The sequence below is a fragment of the Acomys minous genome (assembly GCF_964271855.1).
Source record: "Acomys minous genome assembly, chromosome: 14".
NCBI lineage: Eukaryota > Metazoa > Chordata > Mammalia > Rodentia > Muridae > Acomys > Acomys minous.
Window position 1 is genome coordinate 33,323,871 of NC_140496.1, and position 26,341 is coordinate 33,350,211.

General features: G+C 43.8%; 1 protein-coding gene across 1 annotated transcript in view; it reads right to left on the minus strand.

Moving 5' to 3' along the window:
• LOC311583836 (uncharacterized protein) overlaps nt 1–26,341 on the minus strand; it is a 54,299-nt gene that overhangs the window by 13,591 nt on the left and 14,367 nt on the right. The window lies entirely within an intron of this gene.

Sequence of the window (26,341 nt, forward strand, 5' to 3'; positions counted from 1 at the left end):
ATGACCTGGACTTCCTTTGTCTGCATTCCTCTCAAAACTCCTTATCTTCCACATCCTACAAGAACAGCTGATTAAACTCTGTAAACACATTTCTAAGCCTTTTGCCATTTCATGTCCTGACGTTTTCCATATTCCTCCAAAAGAGAGCATCATCAGGTCTGTCCAGCTGCAACATCACTATTTGTGTACCACTATTTTATTTTTAATAACTTGCTACTCTGCTGCTTTGACTGAATTCTCTAACCTAAACCAACTCCGGTAACAAACGAGTTTTTGGATGGTTCTCTCGAATCACAGCCCATTTTTTTCGGGAGCTAAGGATACAAACTCATGTAAAAAGAAATATAGTAGGGCTGGAGAGATGGCTAGAGTTTAAGACCACTGACTGTTTTTCCTTCCAGAAGTCCAGAGTTCAATTCCCAGCTACCACATGGTGGCTCAGAGCCATCTATAATGTGATCTGACGCCCTCTTCTGGTCTGCAAGTGTACATGCAGGTAGAGCACTGTATGCATAATTAATTATGGGCAAACATGGTGTCCTAGCTTTCTCTCTTGCCTGGCCACCGTCCCATGCTCTGCCAGCTCTCTTATCCAGCCCACGCCCACTTGCTTACAGACATAGCCATTCTCATCGGAAGAGCCTTGCCACATCGATTGTGTTGATGAATCAATACAATTGTTGACTGACAGAGCAACCAGCCAGTGTGGTAGGGGCAAGCCCTCAACGGATGACTGTAGATACTACAATGTTCTGAAATGAACCTAATAAGGACACACAGGAATAATATATCAGAAAGTGTTTAAAACCTTAAAATATGTGTTAAACATAGCAATCAACATTGATTATTGCAAAAACTAGCAAATACAGATGTGCCACGAAAAGAGCAAAGGGGAGGCTCTAAGATTAAGAAGAGAAAACTTTTGTCTCACAGAAATTCTTCAACCCAACAAAAACTCAAGGAACTCATAACATAGTATAGTAAATCTTCAGAAGACAAAGACAGGTGAAGGTGCAAAGGAGCATTGATTCCCCAGATGCAATTGTGAGGCTTCCTCCCTCTGTTTGTTAACCTAGGCCAACTATGTTTCCTGAGTCTTACTGCTGAATAAGCTCACCTGAAGAGACCACATTAAGAGCAGTCAGACTCCATTTTGTGACAAGCAGCTACACTTCCTTGTTAGCACACAGACCTTTACCCTGGTCCGGGAGAATTCCCTGGACAAGATCAGGCTCACCAGGAACTACTGATTACAAATAACGTTCCTACTCTAGGAAAAGTGTTTGTGCCTTCAGTGCTGGGAAAAGTCTCTGTATCGGGTCAGGTTGACCACAAACTATGTTTATGTTCAGCATACTCTGAGGCCTTGTTAATCCACAGACATTCCCCAGCCCCCCGCTCCCCAAGACCAACCCCAGGAACTGCATAGAGGAGAGAAGAGAGGTAGATCTGCAGCAGGGAGAACTGAGCAGGCAGTTTGCTTAAGGGAAACCAAGCGTTGTTTGAACAACTAGCTAGAGGAACTAGTTGTTGAGATGGTGAGGAACGGAGGAAAAGGAAATACTCAGGCATAAGCGGTAGAAGCTGAAGGTCTTGAAGCCCAGGAGAACTTTTCTTCTGCCTCTCTGTCTCCTTTGCTGTCTGTCTGACTTCTCTCACCTTGCTTGCTTGCTGTCCTGCTAACTATCTTCTTTCTTGCTGTTCTCCATCTACCCATCCCTCTTGCCATTCCCTATCTATCCCCCTCTCTTGCTGTTCCCCATCTCACTCTAGCTTACTCTCTCATGTCTCTTACTTGCTTGCCCTCTCCTTGGGCCAACCCCAGAATTTTATTGAAATGAAGTTCAATTATTTGTTGTTACTAATTACATCATGATTTTCCCATCATTTACAGTCACTACGGCAATCAAAAATCAACAGAGTAACAAGGAAATATAAAAGTTCTGTAACCTACAACAAAATATCATTTTTAAGGCAATGGGCAGCATCACCTGATCTTTATTTTTTAAACGATACAGAGGAAAGTCTAATCATACATTTCCCCAGGCTACAGCCAATGTGTTTACAAGGTCATAGCATCATCATACCTTGAGCTAAATATTATTGAAAGAAACACTTGACCTACTTCCAGTCTCAGACCAACAGCTGGGCTATCCAAGCCTAGGCTAACTGCCAAGTGGTCCTCTGTCGTAAAATATCTGTAAAACATGATGATCCAAGACCCTTCTAGGGCTCGCAAGGCATTTTCTAAACAAATGTTTCTACAGGAAACAGTGTCTAGCCAAGTACTGTTATGTCAAGGTATTAAGTTTCTTTCATGCAGTTTCTGCTTGGCTTCTCACAGTCAGAGCAAAAAACTATCATTGTCTCAAGGCATTGGCAAGATGCCCTTTCAACATTCTCTATGGGAAAAAGTTTTCCCTGTATGAAGTTGCTAAGGGCTGAAGAATAGAGTGAAAAAAAAACAGTTTTAGGAGAAATGCCAGATTTCTAAAACAGCTTTACACTTGGACCATACCTGATATTTAGGGACAGTAGTGATCAGCCAGAGATCCTTGGAACGTTGTCAATCAAAGCCTCCACAGTTTTCCTAGATGTCTAGAGATCATGTTGGATTGTTGGAGGCCTCTGGAATTTTGCCAAGAAAAACCTTTATGACCTGTCCTCCTGTCTGTGACACCCAGATATATATGCAACTGTCCTTGGCCACAACCTGGCCAGGACCAGTGAAAGGTCAATTAGAACTGCTTTGTCTAGTTACTAAAAGGATCTGGAGTCAGAGCCTACCACCCTGTTCCCTGACAACCCCTGACTGAGCTGATTGTGGTAAATAATTGATCCCTGAGAACATGATGGCTCACTATGAAGACATTGTGCATGGGACTAGGTGGGATGCCTCCAGACCTTCACCACTCTCTGGTACCTGAGACCCAGGACCCAGTCCCTTCTCAGCGTTGCCCCTAGAGATGCATCTCCCCCCTCCATGCTTCCGGTCATCAGCACAGACCATCCCCATCTGCCCCTCTCCTCCTACCTCATCTCTTTCCCTGAGCCACTAACTATGGGTGCACACACCCTGCTCAACCACAAGCCCTGATGGACAGAAGACCACGTCGTCTGTCCAAAGATATCCCACTATCTGTTACCACAGACCCAATTCTCACACACTGTACAGAATACCAGGGAAAGCGTCCTCCCCACTTTCCATGTCTCCTAGAGAACACAGACCATACCCAACTGCCTCATCTCTGTGTCCAAGCCCCTATCTGGGCAGGCACATTCCTGATCAACCACATTCCATGCCTGCCCAAAGCCCAGGTGGGCTGTCAACAGACGTACAAACTTATCTCCTCGGCCCAGACCTTGATTTTGTTTTTTTTTTCTTTGTTTTTTCGAGACAGGGTTTCTCTATGTATCCTTGGCTGTCCTGGACTCACTTTGTAGACCAAGCTAGCCTTGAACTCACAGCGATCTGCCTGCCTCTGCCTCCCAAATGCTGGGATTAAAGGCGTGCACCACCACCACCCGGCCAGACCTTGATTTTCACAATTGCCCCAAGCACTGGACTGGACAACAGAGGCAGCTTCCTCTCCCCCATCCCATCCACACCTCCTGTGGATCCCTAAAGCCATCTCTCCCTGAACTCCTTTTGCCAGCCTCTAAGAACAGTAAGCATTCTCCATGAACACAGCAGCAAAGCAGAACAGTAAAAAGTCCAATACTCAGCCAAGACACTGTCAGGCTACCCAGGGAGCAAACAGAAACACAGAAACAGTACTCCCACATCTACAAGACAAACCCAGAAATCAACACCCACACCAATAATCACGTCAAACCCAGATTCCTAGATACCAGCACAGGAGCATAATCAATAACAGCCAGGAATTATGTCACCAACAAGGACAAGCTATCCTATCACAACAGGTCCTGAATATCCCAACATAGCTGAAGGCACAAGAAACAAGCTTCAGGCCGGGTGTGGTGGCTCACGCCTTTAATCCCAGCACTCAGGAGTCAGGAGGCAGATCGCTGTGAGTTCAAGGCCAGCCTGGTCTACAAAGGGAGTCCAGGACAGCCAAGGCTACACAGAGAAACCCTGTCTCAAAAAAACCAAAAAAGAAAAAAAGAAAAAAACCTTCATCGAGGTCCTTAAAGGAAATTAATACATTCCTTGAAGAGATCCAGGAAAACACAATCAAACAACTGGAGAAACACAATAAACCCCTTGAATAAAGCCAAGATACACTAAACAACGCTTGAATGAAGACATAAAACACTCAAAATCTTAAAATGGAATTAGAAACAATTGGGGAATCCTGGAAATGAAAGTCTTAGGATTACAACGTGAACTACAGTGGCAGGAGTCCCCCACAGATTGTATATGAAAGGGAGAATCTTGGGAATTGATGATTCAATAGAAAAAAAGGATACATCATTAAAAATAAGAGCGGATCCAACCTAAGTTTCCTGGCGCAAAACAACAAGGCACTCTGCCATCTTGTCAGAAGACCAAAACTATGATTAATTGCAATAGAGGAAGGGGTAGAATACCACCTCAGAGGTCCAGAAAATATTTTAACAAATCCATAAAAAGAAAAATTTCCTAACTTAAAGAAGATGTCTCTCAAGGTTCAAGAAGCATGCAAAATAACAAATGAATTGGTCCAAAACAGAAAGTCCCCTTGCCACATAATAATAAAAACACTAGACATGAGAAAGAATATGAAAAGCTGCAACAGAAAGTAAAACACAACAACCAGGTAACACATACAGGCTGACGTATTATAATTGCATCTGTCTCTCAATGCAGACTCTAAAAGCAGAAGGGCTTGGACACATGTGCTGCAGGCTTTAAGAAACTACAGATGACAACCCGGATTACTATACAAGAAAAGTTTCAATCACCATAAATGGATAAAATAAGATATTCTCAGGCCAGGCGGTGGTGGTGCACGCCTTTAATCCTAGCACTTGGTAGGCAGAGGCAGGCGGATCGCTGTGAGTTCAAGGTCAGCCTGGTCTACAAAGTGAGTCCAGGACAACCAAGGCTACACAGAGTCCCTGTCTCGAAAAACCAAAAAAAAAAAAAAAAAAAAAAAAAAAAAAAGATATTCTCTGATAAAGCCAAAATTTAACAATATTTATCTACAAATATAGCTTTACACAGGGTGCTACAAAGAAAAATCCAACTCAAGGAGGTTAACTAAACCCATGAAGACACAGGACATAACTAACCTCACATGAGCAAAACCAAAAGAATGGAAGGTGTACATACATATAATACGCTTGAGACATACACATATATACACACACTAACACACCACAACCACCACCAATAACAACAACACCAGGAATTAATAGGCACTGTTCATTGATATCTGTCAATATCACAACCTCAACTTACCAATAGAAAGACACAGGCTACCAGAATGGATGCTAAAACAGAATCTATCCTTCTACTGCCTACAACAAATACAGTTCAACAGCAAGGACAGACATTGCCTCAAGGCAAAGGGCGGCAAAAAGAGATTCTGAGCAAATGGACCTAAGAATCAAGCTGCTATGGCCAGGTTAATATCTAAAAAATACACTTCAAACGAAAAGTCATTGAGATGGGGAAGGACATTGCACATTCAACAAAGAAAAGTTTACCATGATATCTTTTACATTCTTAACATCTACGCACCAACACCAGAGCACCCAACATTGTAAAAGAAAGTGCAGCTTAAATCACCATAGACCTTCATGCACTAATAGTGGGACACTTCACTATCTCACTCTTAACAAGAAACGGGTCCTTTAGGAAAAAACAAAACAAAACAGAGAACCACCCCAGGTAATCGATGTTAAAAGCCAAAACAATCAAATTGATATTTACAGAACATTCCACCCAAACACAAAAGAATATACCCCCTTCTCAGCAATTCAGGCAACTTTCTCCAAAATTGATGATACCCAAACAAAGCGCAAGTCTCAACAGATACAAAGACGTTGTAGTGACCTTGCAAACTATCAGACCACCCAGGATTAAAGGGGCACACCATCACCAACAGACACAAGAGAAAGCATAGAAACTCATGGAAACTGAACAACTCTCCACAGAATGAAAAAAGGGTGAAGATAGCAGTGTGCAGGGTGTGGTGGTGCATGCCGCAATTCCAGACTTTGGGGGGCAGAGGCAGGAGGAGCTCTGTGAGCTCCTGGCCAGCCTGGTCTACAAAGTGAGTCCAGGACAGCCAGCGCTAACCAGAGAAACTCTGTCTCAGAAACAGAAAAGAAAAAGAAAAAAGAAGAAATACAGTGTTAGTAAACAGGCAGCAATGGAGCCACCCCTAGAGGCACTGATGACCATGGGAAAATGGAAAATACAAAGCCGCCCAGGAAGCATGTCTTGTGAAACAGCCCACCACCAGCAGGCAGGATTCAGGTCTATTAACGCACGTGGGCACCTTGTGTGCATGCGTGTGCACTTTCTGCACTAGAGCAAGGTAGATTGTAGAGGGAATTCCTCCCTTTCCCCAAGCCATCCATGTCCTAACCATCCTCAAAGACTGTCTCGGTATTCCCTTCCCATTAAAAGAAAAAAAAAACAACAATCCTCTAGTATGGATCTGTCTCGTGGCATGATTTCTTTTTCAGCATACAGTCCTGCTGCATACATGCTAACATAAAGAATACAGAAAACATTGAAAATGGCTACTCAGTCTATGCAAACTAATGGAATACAATAAGCAGTCCCCATTAAGAGGCCACAGTCTGGTCCAGAGAGTGACTAGGACCACCCCAGGGAGGACCCGCCACACCAGCAGCTCCCACTGCTCAGCTGCCTGCTCCTCCTGGTTGTGGGCAGTGACCCTGTGCTCACCATGTCTCGGCTTCGGAGCTAGCGGGAGCTCCCCTCACAGCACACAGCAGTTGCCTTCACCACATCACTCCAAACCATTAAAGCCTGCTCAGCTAGAGTGGAACCTGCACCATGGGACCAGGAATAACTCTCCTCCTCTTCCTGCTGACAATTCTGCCTCAAGGCTCTGATTGGCTAGTGTGTCTTGAGTGACATGAACAGAAGGGAATCAGCACAGTGCGCCTTGGCCCAGGCTTCCAGCCCAGGGCCAGTCCTTTTCCGGATCTGCAGAGCTTTTCATTTCCATAGCGCTTGTGCCTGTCCTCCTATACTCAACCCCTTTGTCTTCTCACCCTGCCCCAGGGAGGACCAGCCACTCCAGCTCCTGCTGCTCAGCTGCCTGCTCCTCCCTAGGTGTGCAGTGACCACGCCTTCAACGCCTTGGGACTTTGGAGCTTGTCTCAGCTCCCTTCAAGGCCCTCAGCAGGCACTTGCCCTTCTTCCTCCTGGAAGCAAGGAAGATAACATGTATGGCCCATTACTCAGCTGCCATGGACTTATCCGTCGGCCCCACAACTGCCAAGAAAATTAACTCTTAAAGACACAGTTTAGGAAACAAGATTTTTATTTTGTGATTTCATGCAGGGTTCAGGTAAACTGTAGCTACTTTTCACCTGGTACACTTTGGACAATACTGTGGAGTTATGAGAAGCAAGAAACAGATTTTGTGTGTCTGTGAGTGTGTGAGTGTGTGAGTGTGTGTGTGTGTGTGTGTGTGTGTGTGTGTGTGTGTGTGTGTGTGTGTGTAGATACGTGTATAGGTAGGTATATATCTATATATCCAGCACACACCAAAACAAAAACACAGCTGTATTAGTGAATGTTCTCTACATGAAAAGAACTGATTTGATGAATCTACATATGTAGAAAGTGGGTTTAAGGGCTGGGCAGTGATGGCACACACCTTTAATTCCAGCACTTGCGAGGCAGAGGCAGGCAGATCCATGTGAGTTCAAGGCCAGCCTGGGCTACAGAGTGAGTTCCAGGACAGCCTGAGCTGGTACACAGAGAAACCCTGTCTCTCAAAACAAAACAAAACAAACAAACTAAAAAGTGGATTTAAGCCTGGCTGTGCTGCCACATGCCTTTAATCACTGCAGTCAGGAGGTAGAGGCAGATAGATCCTTGAGTTCAAGGCCAGCCTGGTGTACAGTGTGTCTTCAGAGTAGCTAACAGCCTGCCCAAGGTTATCAAGTTCTGCAGGCTGTTCACACTTGCTAGATTTGCTAAGAGGATGGAAAGAAGTAAAGTAACTAAGAGAGGGCTTGCTTGCCTGCGGGGATTAATGGTTGCTACAGGAGCATCGGGAGGGAAATAACCTCAGTGAGTGTCTTCTTATCTGATCATATGACCTCATCTCATGCTCTCTGGGATGGAGGCACGGCAATTTCCAAACTATCATTCTGCAGTGAGTGAGACAGACCACAGAAGAATGTCATGTATAGGACACATAGTTTGATCACACATGCCCTCAAGCCTGGAATATGGAGGGAAAGGCAAACCTGTGTGAAACATGTTTGTGTGCACTGAAGTGCAGCTGAAGGACCGAGGCTGTGCACTGTCTGGGTAAGATTAGAACTCTGAAACCCCCAATCAGGAGGTGGGTCCGGAGTCGAAGGACAGCTTCACCTTTGAGACCAGCTTACAATGTGAGACTCTGTCTCAAATAAGCAAACAGACAAAAATCCAGAAAGACAGTGCTTTAAAGAAAGTGATACTTTATTTACTGAGCCAAATATGAAGAATCAAGGCTCAAATAGTGAACACTGTGGAATAGTGAGTGTCCTTGTGAGAGATGCTATGGGAACTTTTTAAAACAGAAGAAGAGGAAGAAGAAGAAGAAGAAGAAGAAGAAGAAGAAGAAGAAGAAGAAGAAGAAGAAGAAGAAGAAGAAGGAATAGAAGAATGACGACAGCAACATCATAGTCAATCCATTTCTTAGTCCATTTGTGGCTCCAGGCTTCACACAATCATCTTATTTGCCTGGACTAAAGTGAAGGCAGAGGACAATGCCTCTTCCAGATAAAAACCTCAAGATAAACACTACATCTCTGAAGAGCAGTGGAAGCCCAAGTCAATGTGCCCTGAGTGAAACTGGCCTGGCCTCCAGAGTCCAGCACTGGCTGTGTCTCTTGCCTTTCTGTCTTCAGCCCTCAGCTGGCTTTCTCTCCACACTGGTAGCTCCTGCTTCTTCCTGCATTGGAGCTTCAGGCAGAAGCAGACCAGTGGCCAGCTCCCTCCAATCTTTATAATGGATTTATCTTTCATCTTTCAATGGCAAACTGAGTCCCAAAGAATACGCAGGCAACCAAGCAGAGACCTGATGCTCAAGGACTCTCCTTCCTGGTGTGCACAGATTGGGAATTGGGGCTCATCTGTCCCTGTAAGCCCTTACTGACTCCTGCCTTTCAGCCTTGTCAGCCAGGTGATGCTGATCTCAGGTTAGTAAGAATGTAACCTCAGAGCTGTAAGGCTTTGCATGTTAAGGTTGAAGTCTGGTCTTCTCTGGATATCTGATTTCAAGCTGGCTCCATGAAGAATGGACTCCGTTTCTCAGTGGGGGACCGCTTACTCTACCTGATCTGGTGACCTCAGAATTTTGCAAGGAGCATCACATAGGAAATACAGGCCTGACTTGCCTGATATCAAGCCAAGGGAATTCAAGGAAGTACCCTACCCTGTGCTGAGCTCTGAGCCTCCAACAAATGGTCTTTAATTGTATCTAGGCACCAACCCCATTTCCTAACACCCACGATAATTAAATACTGCCTTCCTTCCTGTGATAAAGGCCCATGTTACTAAGACACAGGATAGTGCATCACTCTATTCTGGCACACAGAGCTCTAGCGAATCAGATACATTCACCCTCACTGCCCAGGGTTATAACTTCCTAGTTCACAAGTAAATTTGCCTTAGTCTCCTCACTTCACATGACTGTTGCAGACTCCTCATTCAGGGAAGGACTTTTAGCTGCTTGCTGATGCTCAGAGTTGGCCCAAGGCCAACAACTTGGAAAACACTGGAGGAGACGATGCCTTGTCCTGACAGCCAGTGAGTCACAGGCATTACAGGTGTCCTTCTGAATCGCCTATTGTTGTACCCTGGTCCAAAATGTTGGACCTTGGGAGTCCAATTCTGGAAGGGGGTTGCCGCGAGAGTCCACTCAAGTCACACCAGCTGAGAGATAGGTAAAATTTATTACTGACACACCAGAAGTCCCAATTGTTGATGTGTCAGGGTCCCTCAGCACTGGGGAGGTGAAGGACCTCGAGTAGCTGTTACAGGCTAGTTTTAAAGGCAAAAACCATAAAGCAGGTGGGGTTGCTTATCACTGGAAACCATATGGACATTAGGACATCTGGCCTGGGGGAACCTCTTGTGCGGACATCTGATATCTGCAAATTTGCATGTAACTATTCTGGGAATTAGGGTGGAACTCTTGAGGTTAGCACCACTGGGAGAGCACTGGAGGAGAGGCTGTCTTGTCCTGACAGCCAGTGGGTCACAGACATTACAGGTGTCCTTCTGAATCCCTTATCATGCCAGCCACAAAATGAACCAAAGAGCTGTGACATTTGTGGAGCACCCGTGTTCCCAGTCCCTCTTAAGACCAGTGGTCACATTCCAAAAGAGCTGGCTCAGTTTTCACATACCCCAGCTAGCTGTATAAGTGACCTGAGTACTTTTTTTTCCAAGGGAGAGTTTCTCTGTTTGGCCTTGGCTGTCCTGGACTTACTTTGTAGACGAGGCTGGCCTCGAACTCACAGAGATCTGCCTGCCTCTGCCTCCTGAGTGCTGGGATTAAAGGCATGCGCCACCACCACCCCAACAGTTCTTATTTCTATGCACTTTAAACCTGATGTTTTAAGCCAGGCATGGTGGAGCACACCTCCAACCCCAGCACTTGGGAGGTAGAGGAGTGAGGGTTTCTGTGAGCTCCAGGCTGGCCTGGGCTACAAAGCAAGTTCCAGGATACTGGAGAAACCATGCCTCGGGGGAAATTTTTTTTAAAAAGAAGAAGATAAGAAATATTTTGAGGGTCACTAATGGCATATAGCTTTAAACCCAGCATTCAGGAGGCCGAGGCAATTGTAGGAGGATCTCTGTGAGTTTGAAGCCAGCCTAGTCTTAGAAGTGAGTTGGAGAAAAGCTAGCAGAGAAAGCCTGTGCCAGGAGAGAGGGAAACAAACAAACAAACAAAAACCTGAAAAAAATCAATAACAACAACCCATAAAAAAAAACAAAACACCACCAAAGTCAATAATGTAGTCACTTGCCCAAAATGAGTTGGGTCTTGAATCCACTGGGGCTCCAGCCAGCTCTTGAATTCCACCTCCAGCTGAGACACCATCACTTTCCCTGCTCACTCTCACTGTCCCACCCCTACCTCAGGACAATAGGCCTGTAGGGAGCCATGCTAAATTCTGTCCTGTTAGAAATCCCTTGCTTAGGCTGCATGCTGTGACCTTCCACTTGCTGACCTTTGCCAGAAGAGGCCTTGTGTTCTAGGCTATCCTAGGACTATTTACCTTTGAAAGAAGTAGGGAAGTCCCTACTGGGAACCACCCAAGGGTCAAGGAAGTTCTTAGAGTCAGCTACTCAGGAAGTAGGAAGATTCACATGTTGTTAGTTATTTTTTCTTTGTTTGAAAACAATACTTCTGTGTGACCACAAACCCTCTTGTGTTGGCCTTTGGTTCAATGTTCAGCAGAAGGTAGACTACATAACCTCATTGTCTTATTGAAACACATGTGCCACCTGGATTTTCCTCATCATTTGTAATGGACACTTGATTGACCAGGCCTGCCGGGGTTTAATTAACGCTCGGGAGGAGAATTCTCCTGTATAGGGACAGAAACCAAGACACGAAGAAGGAGAGCAAGTCTTTGATCAAGCTCTCAAATTTTATTGTTCAGGTGGAAGGTTTTATAAGGCAGGGGGGCCGGGTGTGGTGGCGCACGCCTTTAATCCTAGCACTTGGGAGGCAGAGGCAGGCGGATCGCTGTGAGTTCGAGGCCAGCCTGGTCTACAAAGTGAGTCCAGGACAGCAAGGCTACACAGAGAGACTCTGTCTCGAAAAACAAAAACAAAAACAAAAACAAAAAAATAAGGCAGGGGGCAGGGAAGCATATTGCTATGGCAACCCAGCTGTAGGCTATTGCCAGATTCGAGGAATTCCAAGCAGGTCACAAAGTTCTGCCACACTGAATATTTTGCTATCTTTATCAAATCTCACAACTAAACTACAAAAGGGTGGCTCCGTCTCAATTTTATCTTTTGTCTAACTGCTGAACCATGACAGGGTCAGCTGGTTTCTGGTAAATGACAGACTGCTGGAGAGATAGAAACCTAGGCTCTGACAAGATGGCTGAACATTGGCCATATGGCCTACTGTCCCCAACACTTAATCACTTTTGCTATATGTAGCCTCTTCCCTTGATGGCCAAACAAGTGTTTTGTTTGTTTGTTTGTTTGTTTGTTTTTGAGACAGGGTTCCTCTGTGTAGCCTTGGTTGTTCTGGACTCGCTTTGTAGACCAGGCTGGCCTCGAACTCACAGCGATCCGCCTGCCTCTGCCTCCCGAGTGCTGGGATTAAAGGCATGCAACACCATGCCCGGTGTTCAAACAAGTTTTAAAGATGTTTAACATAACAGTGTTGAACAAGATTGTTTTTTCAGCATAGGCCTTTCACAGTGGTTTTACTCTGCTAGTGGAGATGTGGGTGTACAATGAGGGCATATGGCATGGGTTTGATTAATTTTCATTGTTATGTGTTGGTGAATCATCCTTTGCAGCAAGCTGTGAGCATGGGACTTCTCACTTTCCTACCAGTTGCATCAGTGGAATTTCTATGTCTTCTGAGTGCTTGATTTTCAACAGCTTGTACCTGCTTTTCCCTTGCATAAGCGGTTTCGAAAGGCAGCGGGGTGTTTTGTTTTTTGTTTTTTGGCAGCGGGGGTGTTAATGCTGAGAAGCACCTGCTTCTGCACAGTGGAGTTAGTGTCTAAGGAGTCTACTTTGCATCCTGTTTCCCAGGTCTCCAGGCACCTGGGCTCTTTCTAGGCAGCCATTTGGCTCCTGCTGCCCCCTAGCGGCCACAAGGAAACATGACCCAGGAGCCATGCTCCTGCCCTCCATCCAATCTGGGCTGTTTATGCTAGGACTTTCTGGCAAAGAGAGAATGGCTGTTAGTGGCCAGGCCTACCTAGGCCAGGTGTGTCCCTGTGGTGGGAGGAGAGCCTAACCCTGATTCTTGGTCTCCGGTGGTTTTGGAAAATGTATGCCCTTTGTAGCCAACCCGAACAGGTGTCTGCTCATCCAGAGATCATCCTGAGCATGGGCCACATGTGCCTTGCTCCTCTGTGGTCTGTAAGGGGGGCTACACTGAAAAACCCTCTAAAATCTGGTGACACAGCTCTTTGTGCCATTCATGTGTACTACGATGAGGATCTTATTCAGTGGTTAAAGTTCAGACTTAACTGTCACTCATAACATTCTAAGATGTGGGACCACAGGAGGAAAACTGAACACTATATTGTGATGGGCCTCTGGTTTAGACTTTGTCTTTGTTACTGTTGTATTGCTATGACGAGACACAAGGGCTAAAGCAACTTATAGCTTTAGTTGTGTGCACAGTCAGAGGATGAGGCCATGGCCATCATGAAGGTCAGCATGGTAACAGGATAACACACATGGCTGGGACAAGAGCTGGGAGCTTACATCAGGAGACAACAACACACACACACACACACACACACAGAGGTGTTAGTGGCTGTTTTAAAAGTGTGTTTGTTGTGTTTTCTCTCTTAAGCTGGCTAGCACCCAAATAATTGAGACTGGACTATTCTACTTGTTAATAAGCTTGACTGCACAAGAACTGAGCAGTGTTAATCTTCTCCTGACACTCTATGCTAATCTGGCTTCCTCCCAGTGTGAATCCCCAGACACTTGCACTGTATGGATGTCTCTGCTCCAGCTGCTCATTTCTCATGGAGGCTGCTGGACCTCTGCTGTGGATGAATCCTCATAGTCCTCTCTTTTCCTTCCCCTCACCAAGCTGGCAGGAAATCCATTCCTATTCCCTGCTTGGCTTAGTGATTGGCTGTTAAGTTGTTTTATTGGTATTATGAGAGGACAATTGGGGGGAGGGAAAGTTTAGACAGCCTGAAGACAGTACATTCTCAGAACAAAGATTGAAACCAGCCTGGCAGGGAGAGCACAGAAATAAACATTATAATCTTTACACAGTACACATTGACATAATGTCTATGAGAGAAAGAGAGGGAGAGAGGGAGGGAGGAAAAGACAGAGAGAGAGACATAGAGAGAGAGAGACAGAGAGAATGAGAGAGAGAGAGAGAGAAGAGGAAGGGAGAGTAGAGGAGTGGAGGGGAGAGAAGAGCAGAGGAGAGGAGAGGAGAGGAGAGGAGAGGAGAGGAGAGGAGAGGAGAGAGGGGGCACCCATGGGAACCGCTGTCATTCAAACCATGTCAGTCCTATACTTGAAGCATCTACAGGCTAGGAAAGGATGACTGCTTCCTCCCAGGTGCTGAGACCACCCTGGGTACCACAGTCAGCATCTGCCTGCAACTACAGCATCAGCAGCTCACCAGCATCTGCACACCCCAGTGCACCCTATGATTATTATAATCTAGGCTACTCAGCTTGGTTCCTGTACTTATTGTTGAGAGTCTTGTTGTATACCCAGCTGCCCTCATGGGAATCCTCCTGCCTGCAACACCACTCCCAGCTTTAATCAATTTTAATAGAAAATATTTAAAAATCAGAGACAGGATCTTTTCTCTCTCTCTCTCTCTCTCTCTCTCTCTCTCTCTCTCTCTCTCTCTCTCTCTCTTTTGGTTTTTCGAGACAGGGTCTCTCTGTGTTAGCCTTGGCTGTCCTGGACTCACTTTGTCGACCAGGCTGGTCTCAAACTAACAGCGATCCGCCTGCCTCTGCCTCCAGAGTGCTGGGATTAAAGGCATGCACCACCACACCCAGCTAGCATCTTATCTATCTTTCATCTCATCATGCTATCTGTGTTACACACTTATCTGGTTGTTCTCATAAGATATCCTGACTAAGGCCATGTGAGAGTCATAGGGTATGTTCTGATGTCCAGTTGGAGAGGAAGTCCATCCTGGAGAAGGCATGACATCAGGAGCCTAATGCATTTGGTCTAGTGTCCAGAGGGTCAGAAAGGTGAACATACCTCTGCAGCTTTTGTTTGCTTTTTGTTCGGTCCAGGACCCCAGCATATGGGATACAGCCATACACATAGCTAAGGTGGGTTTCCTCATTCCAATGAACTTAATCTAGAAGATTCTTCACAGGCATGCTTGCCCTAGGCTTGTGTCCTGAATCCCTCTAGATCACAGCAAGTTGACAGCATCAACTAGCACACTGTCCAATCAGCAGTCACTATAATATGTTGAGTGATCATGGCTTAACATTACTCAGTTTAGTATTAGTATCTACAGTGAGCACTTTACACACATTCCCACAAGAACACAGAAGTTGGGCATTACTGCACTAATAATACCAGCGAAAATCAGAAGACAACATGCTCGGTACCTAAGGTCTAACAAGAAGAATGTGCAAGGCTCATCTTCTTGAATACTTTGGCTTGTGCTATAGCTTCCAGGCAAATACCTCTGGGAATCATGGGGGGTTTTTGTTTTGTTTTGTTTTCTTTGGTGTTTTGTATTTTTATTTGTTTGTTTGGGGACACTGGATTTAAAAAGAAGAGTGGAGACTAGCTTGCCCACACTGAGAGAATGCTGTTTTGTGTGGACAAGGGAGTATTGACTTTACATGGGGAATTCCAGGGGCTTTTAACACATGCAAACAGGATGCTGTAGGTTCTCCTATGGACTCCCAGCCACATTCAGAACCTGCCTTTGCCCAGAGTCTCCCACTGTGGACTGCTTGATGTCTAAAGTTGAGATGACAGATTTGTGTTGTTTAAAATTGTCATCCTTTCAGCAGTTTAAAAATTGCTGCTCTGGAAGTACCAGGAAGTTTTCCTTACATAGACTTAGTTCCTTGTTTCTGCTCTGTAGGACATGCTTCTGTTCTTTGCCTATTCTCAGAATGACAGGAGGGGATATGTTCCTGTTGCTGTGGACTAGGGGCTGGGCAGCTTCCTTCATTCCTTACCAATGGTAGTATCACCCTGTTCTCTGTCTCCTGAGTGCAACTGTATTATTGCCAGTTTTGCTATTTCAAAGGGACACAGCTCTGGCTCCCTTTATTGTCTCTTCTGTACACAGGGAAGTGTTTCTAGCAGGAGAGTAAGTTGATAACTGGCTGGTATGCAGTCAGGGACCCTCTTGAGGGGAGCAACATTGTAGATTGTAGGGAGCATAGCTCATTTCTATCCTTGCCTGTGTGGAATTGCTCATGGGAGTGGATCTGCAGCTACATAGTCCACAGCAACACAATCAACACAAATTTCTGTCAATACATTTTGTACTTTAATTTTGACTATTTGAGAATTTCATAATGGCACCTTCTTTAATTTTAATATGTGTTTCCCTGTGGGTCCCCCAGAATGCATGTATGTTGTTGATAGTTTGTTTGTTCTTTTCCTTACACAGCCAAGATGATGTGGAACAGTGTGGGAGAGACAGGCCTGATTGCTCAGCACAATGCCTCATGGGAAAGCATCACTGGAGCCTTATAGCATTTGCCTATTAAATATGATTATTAAACTGAATCAACTTGAAGTGCTGTTCACATAGGGATCTACTCAATGAGTCCTTGTGAAGGAGGTACAGATTGTTCTCACTTACATAATTTAAATGTTACTTAAGGCTACAGAAGTGCTCAGACTTGGATGTGACTTTCACAAAGGTCTCCTGCATCGCGCTGTTGTTCATGTGGTAATCACATGTTGATGTCACAGATGTACTTTTCAGTAAGCAACAAACACAGTTTTAACCAGCTCCCCTATGGAGAAAGGAAAGCTAACAAGGAGGATGCCACCACGACCTCCTTTACAAGTACTAAATTTTCAGGAACAAGCATACTGATAGACAATCACTTGTCAGTGGTGGATCCGGCATTCACTCCCAGGGTCCTCAGGTTGAAGAGTGAGATGACACATCACTGGTTAAAGGGCCTGAGTAGGCCGGGCGTGGTGGCGCATGCCTTTAATCCCAACACTCGGGAGGCAGAGGCAGGCGGATCGCTGTGAGTTCGAGGCCAGCCTGGTCTACAAAGTGAGTCCAGGACAGCCAGGGCTACATAGATAAACCCTGTCTCGAAAAACCAAAATAAATAAATAAATAAATAAATAAATAAATAAATAAATAAATAAAATAAAATAATAAAGGACCTGTGTAGAGACATTTGTGCTCCTCCTATAGTTCTGGGCTCTGAGATGCTCCTTTGGGCCAAAGTGGAAGGCAGAAAAGACCTGATATACAGCTGTGGTACCTCTGCATCCCTCTAGTGGACTTATCCTGAATTGCATGGGGGAGAAGCACAGCTCCTCAGAACTGCATACATAAAATGCTATAAGAAGTGGCTTTCTTCAGTTCACCTTATAAAGCTTATTGCAGCCCATGCGTTTATTCATATCATGGGGGTGGGACAACTGCTTGCTTTCCCACAACACTCATAGAGGTCAGAGGACATCTTGGGTGACTTGATTCTGTCCTTTTGTCCTGTGGGGCTCAGGGATTTCACTGAGGTTTTGGATTTTCCAGTGACCAGCTCACCAGGCTGAGCCATGGCATGTGTCCCCTATTTGACTTAAAATTATCAAGTTATAGTCACCAAATAAATGTGCAGCATTGATAAACCACATATGGTATGGATTTTCTGTAGACGCAGTATTGAAAACAGATTGTTGGTAACTGAAAAAAGCAGTTAAAAGCACATTTAAATATCTGGAGTTGCAGCTTTGTTCTCTCTGTCTTGCAGAGTTTACAGAAAGAGCCGTTCCTCTATTTTTAAAGTCTTTTCTCAAATAACAGCTAATTTATTTGGTTTTCTACAATTAAATAATGAGTGTTATTTAGTTCTCTGATACAGTGTAATTGTTAAAGAAAAAGTTTTGACTCAATACAAACCCTTTTTACTTTTCAAAGTGCTTTCAGACTACTGGTACAAAAGATCACAGTGGTTTCCACAGTTTTAGTGTCTACAGAAGTTTGTTGTGCTCTGGAACCATACATCTAACTACAAAGAAAAGTACCTGAACCCATAGGTTTCTATTTCAGTAGGACCAAAGAACTGTAACCTTAAGGAAAAAGCTCAATGGATCCATACACCATACATAAAGTACTCATTGATTCTGTAACCCCCATCTGCCTTCATGTTTTGACTGACCTCAAAGCCAAAAGCAAACCCTACTGATAAAGGGGAAATCTGAGCTCTTCCGCCAGTGGTTTATGGCCTTGGATCAGTGTGGATAAGGTATCTCAAAGTAGACTAAGGGATCCTTCAGCCACCAGGAGGACAACACAAGAGTACCAACCTAGAGTCAGCTGCCAGGTAATTACACTTTGATATCAGAAGGCTGGACCAGAAGTGTCAGCAGGCACCTGAGCAGAGGTAACCTAAGTCCTCACTCTGCATGGCAACTTCAACAGCAGCATGGAGCCATTAGCCCTAAGAATCCAGAGGTGAAATGGAAAGATAAAGAGGGAGCCTGTGCTCTCTCTGAAGAGCCAGCAGAGCTTTGGAAGAGGTTGAAACTGGAGCAGAGTGAAATGCAGCTTGGATGTGAAGAATCTAAGAAAGATCAACTATGGAAACCTCAGGAAGAAGATCCAAGACAACTAAAGCAGCAAGTGTGCAAAGACTATCAGGAACTAGGTAGGATGAGGTGAAGTTTGCACATGGGATGAAAGGTCACTAGTGCCCTAGTACAAGGAAAGTGTTCAGTAACACCACGAGAAAAGTCTCTAATGTTGTTGCAACACCTTCAGACTGGTGATCAACTGCACTCTGACAGTCACAGAGATCACACAAGCCCTGTGGACACCTACAGGAAGATGAGATTCTATATTGCAGTTTCATAGATCAGAAACAACACAAGCAAGTGAAAACAGTGCCTGTGCAGGAACAAGGGCAGGACACTAGCCAGTTAAAAGTGAAAAGAGAAGTTCAGTGGAGAAAATTTCTTACACTGAGAAGAGTGAAAACAAGTTTTCTGGGACAAGCACAGGTACAATGTGCATACACGGTAGCAGCAACGCCATTCTCAACAACTACATCTCAAGACCAACCCCTGAGGCCGGGAAAAGGATAGTGAGGACCAAGAGATGGGCAGTGGACACCATCAGAGCCCTGATGTCACAGCAGGCATGGAAAAGAATATTAGAAGTGAAGTAGCCCCATGGACACAAGGTGAGATCCTAAGTGCAGCCTCAAACTTCAAATTCCTGGAGGAGACATGCAGACGCCAAAGGACACCCAGAGCTCAAACATGACATCATCAACTTTTAAATGAGCCTTCTCATGGAAAGAAATGAAAACCAGATACCCAAGAATTCACACATTTAACACGTGATGTTCTCCTACCATTTCTGGAATGTAATTAAGATAAGGGTCATCCTGAAACAAGGCTTTATGACAAAGACACAGAGAAGGACATTTTCGCTCAATGAACTGCCTGTCTTCCTGAGGAGAGTTGTCAGACCAGGACTTTTCTGATATTGAAGAAAAACAAAGGACAGACTGCCTTTGCTTAAAAATTGTTTATATAATGGTAAAAAGTCTGTACAGTATTTCCAAGGAAAGAATGGTGGTTTTATGTTAAATATAAAAAAGTAAAAGCAAAAAAAAAAATTAAACAAGAGACTGAGATTTGGGCTTCCATAGAAAGATGAGGTATTTATAACAGGCTAACTAAATGATGCAGGAAAAGCTTAATAGAACAGGTTGTAGGAAATAACTTCTGACCTATTAACTCTCTGCCAAACTTAAAAAGGGCCAAACTAAACAGAGCCATCTTGTCTAGCACTTCTGTAAACTCAAGGCTTATGGCACCAATCTTTTTGTTTGTTTGATTTTTTATTTAATTAATTTATTCAGATTCCATCTCAATTGGTATCCCCTCACTTGTATCTTCCTGTTCCTCACTCCCTCCTTCTTTCACCCTATTCTACTCCCCTAGGTCTGTGACAGAAGAGGACATCCTTCCTCACCATATGGTCATAGCATATCAAGTCTCACCCTGGTATCCTGTTTATCCTTTCTCTGAGTGCCACCAGGCCTCCCCACCAAGGGACAGTGGTCAAATATGGGGCACCAGAGCTCGTGTCGGATTCATCCCCAATCTCCATACAAATGTGGAGAATGTGCTCTTCATTGGCTAGATCTGAATAGGGTGCTAGGTTTACTGTATGCATTGTCTTGGCTGGTAGAGTAGTTTGAGCAGACCCTCCTAGGTCCAGATCTCCCAGCCTTGATGGTCCTCTTGTAGGTTTCTAGGACACTCTGGTCCTTCTATTTCCCCATTCTCCCATACTTCTGCTACCCAGAGTCCCAATAGGAAGTCTCCACATCTATCCCAATCTCCTGCTAAGGGAAGACTTTCAACACAGCCCTTTTGGGGTAGTGTCCAATTTTAAATGAGGATATACCATGTGTGTCTCTATGGATCTAGGTTAACTCACTCAGGACAATCATTTCTAGTTCCTTACATTTCCCCACAAATTTCAGAATTTCCTTGTTTTTAATAGCTGAGTAGTATTCCATAGTGTAAATGTGCCACAGTTTCTTTATCCATTCTTCCACAGAGTGACATCCAGGTTGGCATTCCAAATAAGGCAGCTATGAACATGATTGAGCTATGACATCCATCTTAAAGAAAAAAGACACCTAGTTAAAAGAAAACTGATTGTATCATAATGCTAATTTTTAGTTCTTATAAAAGTTGTTGTTTGCTCACTTTGTTTTGGTTAGTTTAATATGCTTATGTAATTAAGGAAGATATTTTTTCACTGTACTATAAAATGTTTGAAATAAATGATCAAAGTTAATGAGGAAATGATTTTGTGTATAAAGACACAGGTGAAAGACACAGGTCATCAGAGAAGGCTGATGTGCTTCCTCTCTGTCCATCTCTCATGGAACAATAGTAAAAGGTGTCCCTTGTCTGATTCCTTCATTGCCACTCTTGCAGCCCGGTCCTCACCCTGAGCTGGACTCCAGCACATATGCATAAACCAAGCTGCATTATGAGATCTACAGCTGATTGCTGATTATCCTGCTTCATTACCTCTCTACCAGATAGACAAAATGCTGCCTTGAGTACACATGAGGTACTTAATGTTCCTTTTTTTTTTTTCAAGACAGGGTCTTTCTGTGTAGCCTTGGCTGTCCTGGACTCGCTTTGTAGACCAGGCTGGCCTCGAACTCACAGCGATCCGCCTGCCTCTGGCTCCCGGATGCTGGGATTAAAGGCGTGCACCACCACGCCTGGCTCTACTTAATGTTTCTTATATTCTCTTCTAATAACCATTTTAACGTTATATTGTTAAATGTGTTGACAAAACAGGACACATTGGGGGTACCTCTCCTACTCTTGGACTTGTAGTAAGGAGGCTGACCCATGAGAATCAAGAGGTCCAATGGAGCCTTGACTAATAACTGGCATGCAAACCAGGCTGGATAACAAACAACATCTCAAGGGAATTGTGAAAATATGAAAACTAAAACCAGGACAACTACCCACCACCTTTTCACAGACACCACTACAGGAAAAGTATGATCACAACCTGACTTATATATAAATGAAAAATGGACCACTTAGGTGATGGGATCCCATCCTATACACTGCAGCAGAAAAGTACTTGTCACCACGTGACAGTGCAGTGCAAACAGAAGATGAACAGAAGACACAGGAAGCATGTAAGGATGTCCTAATAAAGTCTATAAATGGACTTGCCACGTGATATCTAAAGTCTTTCTCTCTCTCTCTCTCTCTCTCTCTCTCTCTCTCTCTCTCTCTCTCTCTTTTTTTTTTTTTTTTTTTTTTTTTTGGTTTTTCAAGACAGGGTTTCTCTATGTATCCTAGGCTGTCCTAGACTCGCTTTTGTAGACCAGGCTGGCCTCGAACTCACAGCGATCTGCCTGCCTCTGCCTCCCGAGTGCTGAGATTAAAGGCGTGCGCCACCATGCCCGGCCTAAAGTCTTTCTCAAAGCATTCATACAAATAGGGTTTTTCTCATATATGAGTTTTTTCCTACTGCCTGATATCAAAGGTGTTAAAATACTTTAGACCTAGGGACATAGCTGAGCAAGTTCATTCCCAGAACCAAGGTGAGCTTTTTGATAACTTCCTGTTATTCCTGCTACAAGAAGATTAAAAGGATTAATCCTCTTGGAAACCAGCACACAGATGCTCAGTCTCTCTCTCTCTCTCTCTCTCTCTCTCTCTCTCTCTCTCTCTCTCCGTCTCTGTCTCTCTCTCCCCCCCCTCTCTAACACACACTTACACTCACATGCACACTGACATTACATAATAAATTAAAACAAGTAGTTAAGCAAATATTTTTACCCATAATTATTTTTCTCATTTGTTCGTGTAACTCAGGTGTTGAGGCACCTAAAGGCTTGCTTACCTACAGAGTTTTCCTCTATCATAAATTGGTTCATGTAACAGAGAGCAAGCATGTAGGCTTGAAGTCAGAGAAATCAATCCTTCTCAGTTGGTGGTATCATTTGGGAACTCTTAAGAAATGCTGCCCTGCTGGAGGAAATACATCACTTGGCATGCTCAGCTTTCTCAGTTCCCACTCTCTGCTTCATGCTGCAGGTGCAAGGTGTGAGCTCTGAGCTTCCTGCTTGGATGGCTGATGTGTCACACTTCTTGCATGCTGTTCATGATGATCCCATATCCCACGAACCATAAGCCAAATTAAACTTATAAATGAACCTTACAAGGCAACTTATAAGTTACCTTAGACATTATGTTTGGTCACAGCAACAGAAAAGGCACTAATACACAACCATAAAGTTTTACACCTGCATGCGTTATTTTAGGTAATTGAAGGGAACTGTGAAAGCTAAGTGAGTTACCTTATTGTTTAAATTCACTGGGCGCTGTCCATAGGAGTTTGTAGTCCAAAGATAACAGAGAGGGGCATCATGCTGTTTGAATAGGTTGTTGATGCATGTCCCATTCTTTTCTCCAAAATAAATATTCTATGTAATTCAATGAAAGTCTGTACGCGGAAAATCTTACCAAATACTTTTTATTCATAGACTCCTGACAGTAGGAATCTTTTCAGGTCCTAAATAACATTGTGATATGCAAAGGCTTTAACACACTGATTACACACTAAAGGTTTTGTGTTTGTTTCTGCTTTTGGTTTTTCGAAACAGGGTTTCTCTGTGTAGCCTTGGCTATCGAAGACTCATTTTGTAGTATTGCTTTTTTGTTGTCAGCCTATGTCTTCCCTAGTGTTATTATTGCTGCAAAGAAACATGACCAAAAAACAAGTTGTAAGAAAAGCTTATTCAGGGTACACTTCCAGATTGTATTCTATCACTGGGGCAAGCAGGCATGGAAGTCAAGCAGGACTGGAAACTGGAGGCAGGAGCCGATGCAGAGGACATGGAGGAAAGCTGCTTAGTTTCTTGCTCTCCTTGGCTTGCTGACTCAGCCTTCTTTGAGAAGCCAGGACCACCAGCCCAAAGGGGGCAACACCTACAATAGATCTTCCCCAGGGATCACTAACAGAGAAAATGTCTTATAGCTGGATCTCATGGAGGCATTTTCTCAACTGAGGTTCTCCACGCCTGATGACTCTAGCTTGTGACAAGGTGCAACAAAAAAAAAACAACCAACACAGCCTCCATTTAATCCTAGGTTGAAACTAAGCTCAAGTTCCCAGGTCCTAGGGGAGCTGTGGACTTCACAATAGCGGACCAGATTCTATTAGTCATCTTTGTACGTCAGTGCGGTACAAAGCGGCTCTGTTGAGGATAGGCCCTGGGATTGTGAGGTCATGAAGCATTGGTGAACAGAGATAGGCAAGTAACAAACAGAGCAACTCAAAATTGAGTGTATTTTGCAGCTAAGTAGTCTCAGTTGTTAAACATACATCTCAAAAGCAGAGGCGCTGTGATTACATTTTCCCACAGAGCAGGCTCAAGGAAGTCAGTGAGCAATCAGGCACACACAGTTCAGGTGCAGAATGCAAAGTTGTTGTGTTGTCATCTTTTGAACTACAACTTAGAATGAAACAATACAAGGGACAGACACACAGCAAAGACATCATCACTTCTACGTTCCTGGCTTGGGATCAATATGTATGTGTTCCCTTTGTCCAGGGTCAACATTCTACCCCTAACAAAACCTGCGCCTAGCACCTGTGTGCCAAGACAGTTTTTTCCTTTTCTTTAGTTCCATTATCTCACAACTGAGCATCATGATTTGGAATTTTTGAAATCCACTCTTTCTTTGTAAGCCATAATATAACTTATTAACTAATGATTAATTTCTACTTACACCTCTTTCAATAAGAGGAAGTGAAGCAGAACTACTCTGGACCTGGGCAGCACCTGGCTGCAATCCCGAGTCAGGGTCGGGTCGTCTCAAAGGAACGCTCCTGCTAAAATGTCCAGATTTGGGAGTACAGTAGTGGTAAGAAGAAAGAACAGATTCCAGCACAATGAGGGAAAAGAACTTCAGGTTTTCTCCTGGCAGAAACGTTAGCGCCAGTCCAGGACTCTCTCACCTTTTGAGGGGTCGTGGCCTCAGGCCTGTGTAGTATTTGTAATACAGACTCCACTGGAGGGAGGAGTAACGATTCCTCCTAACCACAATTTCTCTTACTCATCTTTTATTCCTCAAAACATAATGCCTCTTGTTAATCACACACACACACACACACACACACACACACACACACACACACACACACACACACACAGAACAAAAACCCAAATGGGTATGATTGGTTAGACTGAAAAACCTACATCTGGTTTCCATTGACAAAGATCACCTGCATAAGGAAAGCCCCTATCCCTAAATCCTGATGGGTGGCAAAATGTAGCTGTAACTCCCCTCAGATGATTATGGTTTTCAAGTTTAAAAGCTCTCTAACGTTCTGGCTCAGGGGTGGAGGTTTGTGTGTTGTAGTTCAGCTCCAATGTATGTTCAGTGGTCCTGATCCATCAGTAGTGCCTTGATTACTATACACTCTTGTGTGTTTCAGTGACTTGGGGTGTGAGCTGTGTTGGATCTCAGTAGACCCCATAACACAAAGGCCTTACCTCATTCTTTCCATTCACAGAACTTCTCTCCAGTACAACTTCCTTCATGATGATGAGCATTATAGAAATGTACAGCGGCATCACGATGTAAATACTTTCATTAGGCTGTTCTTCCTTATGAATTCTTTCATGATGGAATGTACAAAAGCCTTATCATATTCATTGCACTCATGTTTCTCTCCTGTATGAATTCCTTCATGTTTTTGAAGATGCCTGCGACATGCAAAGGCTTTACCACATTGGTTACATTCATAGGGTTTCTCTCCAGTGTGTGTTCTTTTATGTACTGAGTGACTACTGTGACATGCAAAGGGTTTACCACTTCGATAGGGCTTTTCTCCAGTATGTATTCTTTTATGCCTTTGAAAATGACAGTTATACACAAACTTTCTACCACATTGGAGATTTTCATTAGGTTTCTCTCTGCTATGAGTTAATTTATGTATTGGGAGACTTTTTTTTTTACTACAAAGACCCTGAATTTCAAACTAAATTAAACATATAAATGGACATTAAAGCTAATGGCATAGCAATTTAGGAGCTTAAGGCAAGATTTAATCTAAAGGAATTTAGAAAAATAATGAAGGCATGTAATTTGAAATATAGATTGTGCAAAAATATGAAATGCATCAATAACTTAAAGTAGTTTTTGAAGCCTACACTACTGGGGAAAAGAGGCTTATGATCTTAATGCCAGTATTAAAACAGACAGAAGCAGTGCAGAGCTAATGAACAACTCAGTATTTACAGAAGGATGGCAACAACATTCACACCATGTGATCTTGCTGACTGCCGGACTGAAAGCTCTTGGCTAGAAGCAACAGAGAAAATGCACCAACATGTTACTTTAGAAAATAAAGGGTCACTTTAATAAAGTAATTCTGCCAGAGGAAATAAAGCCCTGAGTGTAAACATGTGAGCTCTACAACACCAAATCCCAACCAATCCATTCATAGTACTAAATATACAAAGTCAGCATGGTCTTTTTAACACAGTACTGTTTATAATAGTTCAAACACAATCCTTAGCATGCTCAACTTCAAATATATAACAAATATTTTTTTTTGAGACACAGGGTATTTGTTTATGAATTATAAGACCTATATACAATGAATGACATACCTACACAATCAAGTATTTTAATATGCTTCTTAAATGCAGTGACCTTATTCACACTATTCTGAATTGACCTCGTCAG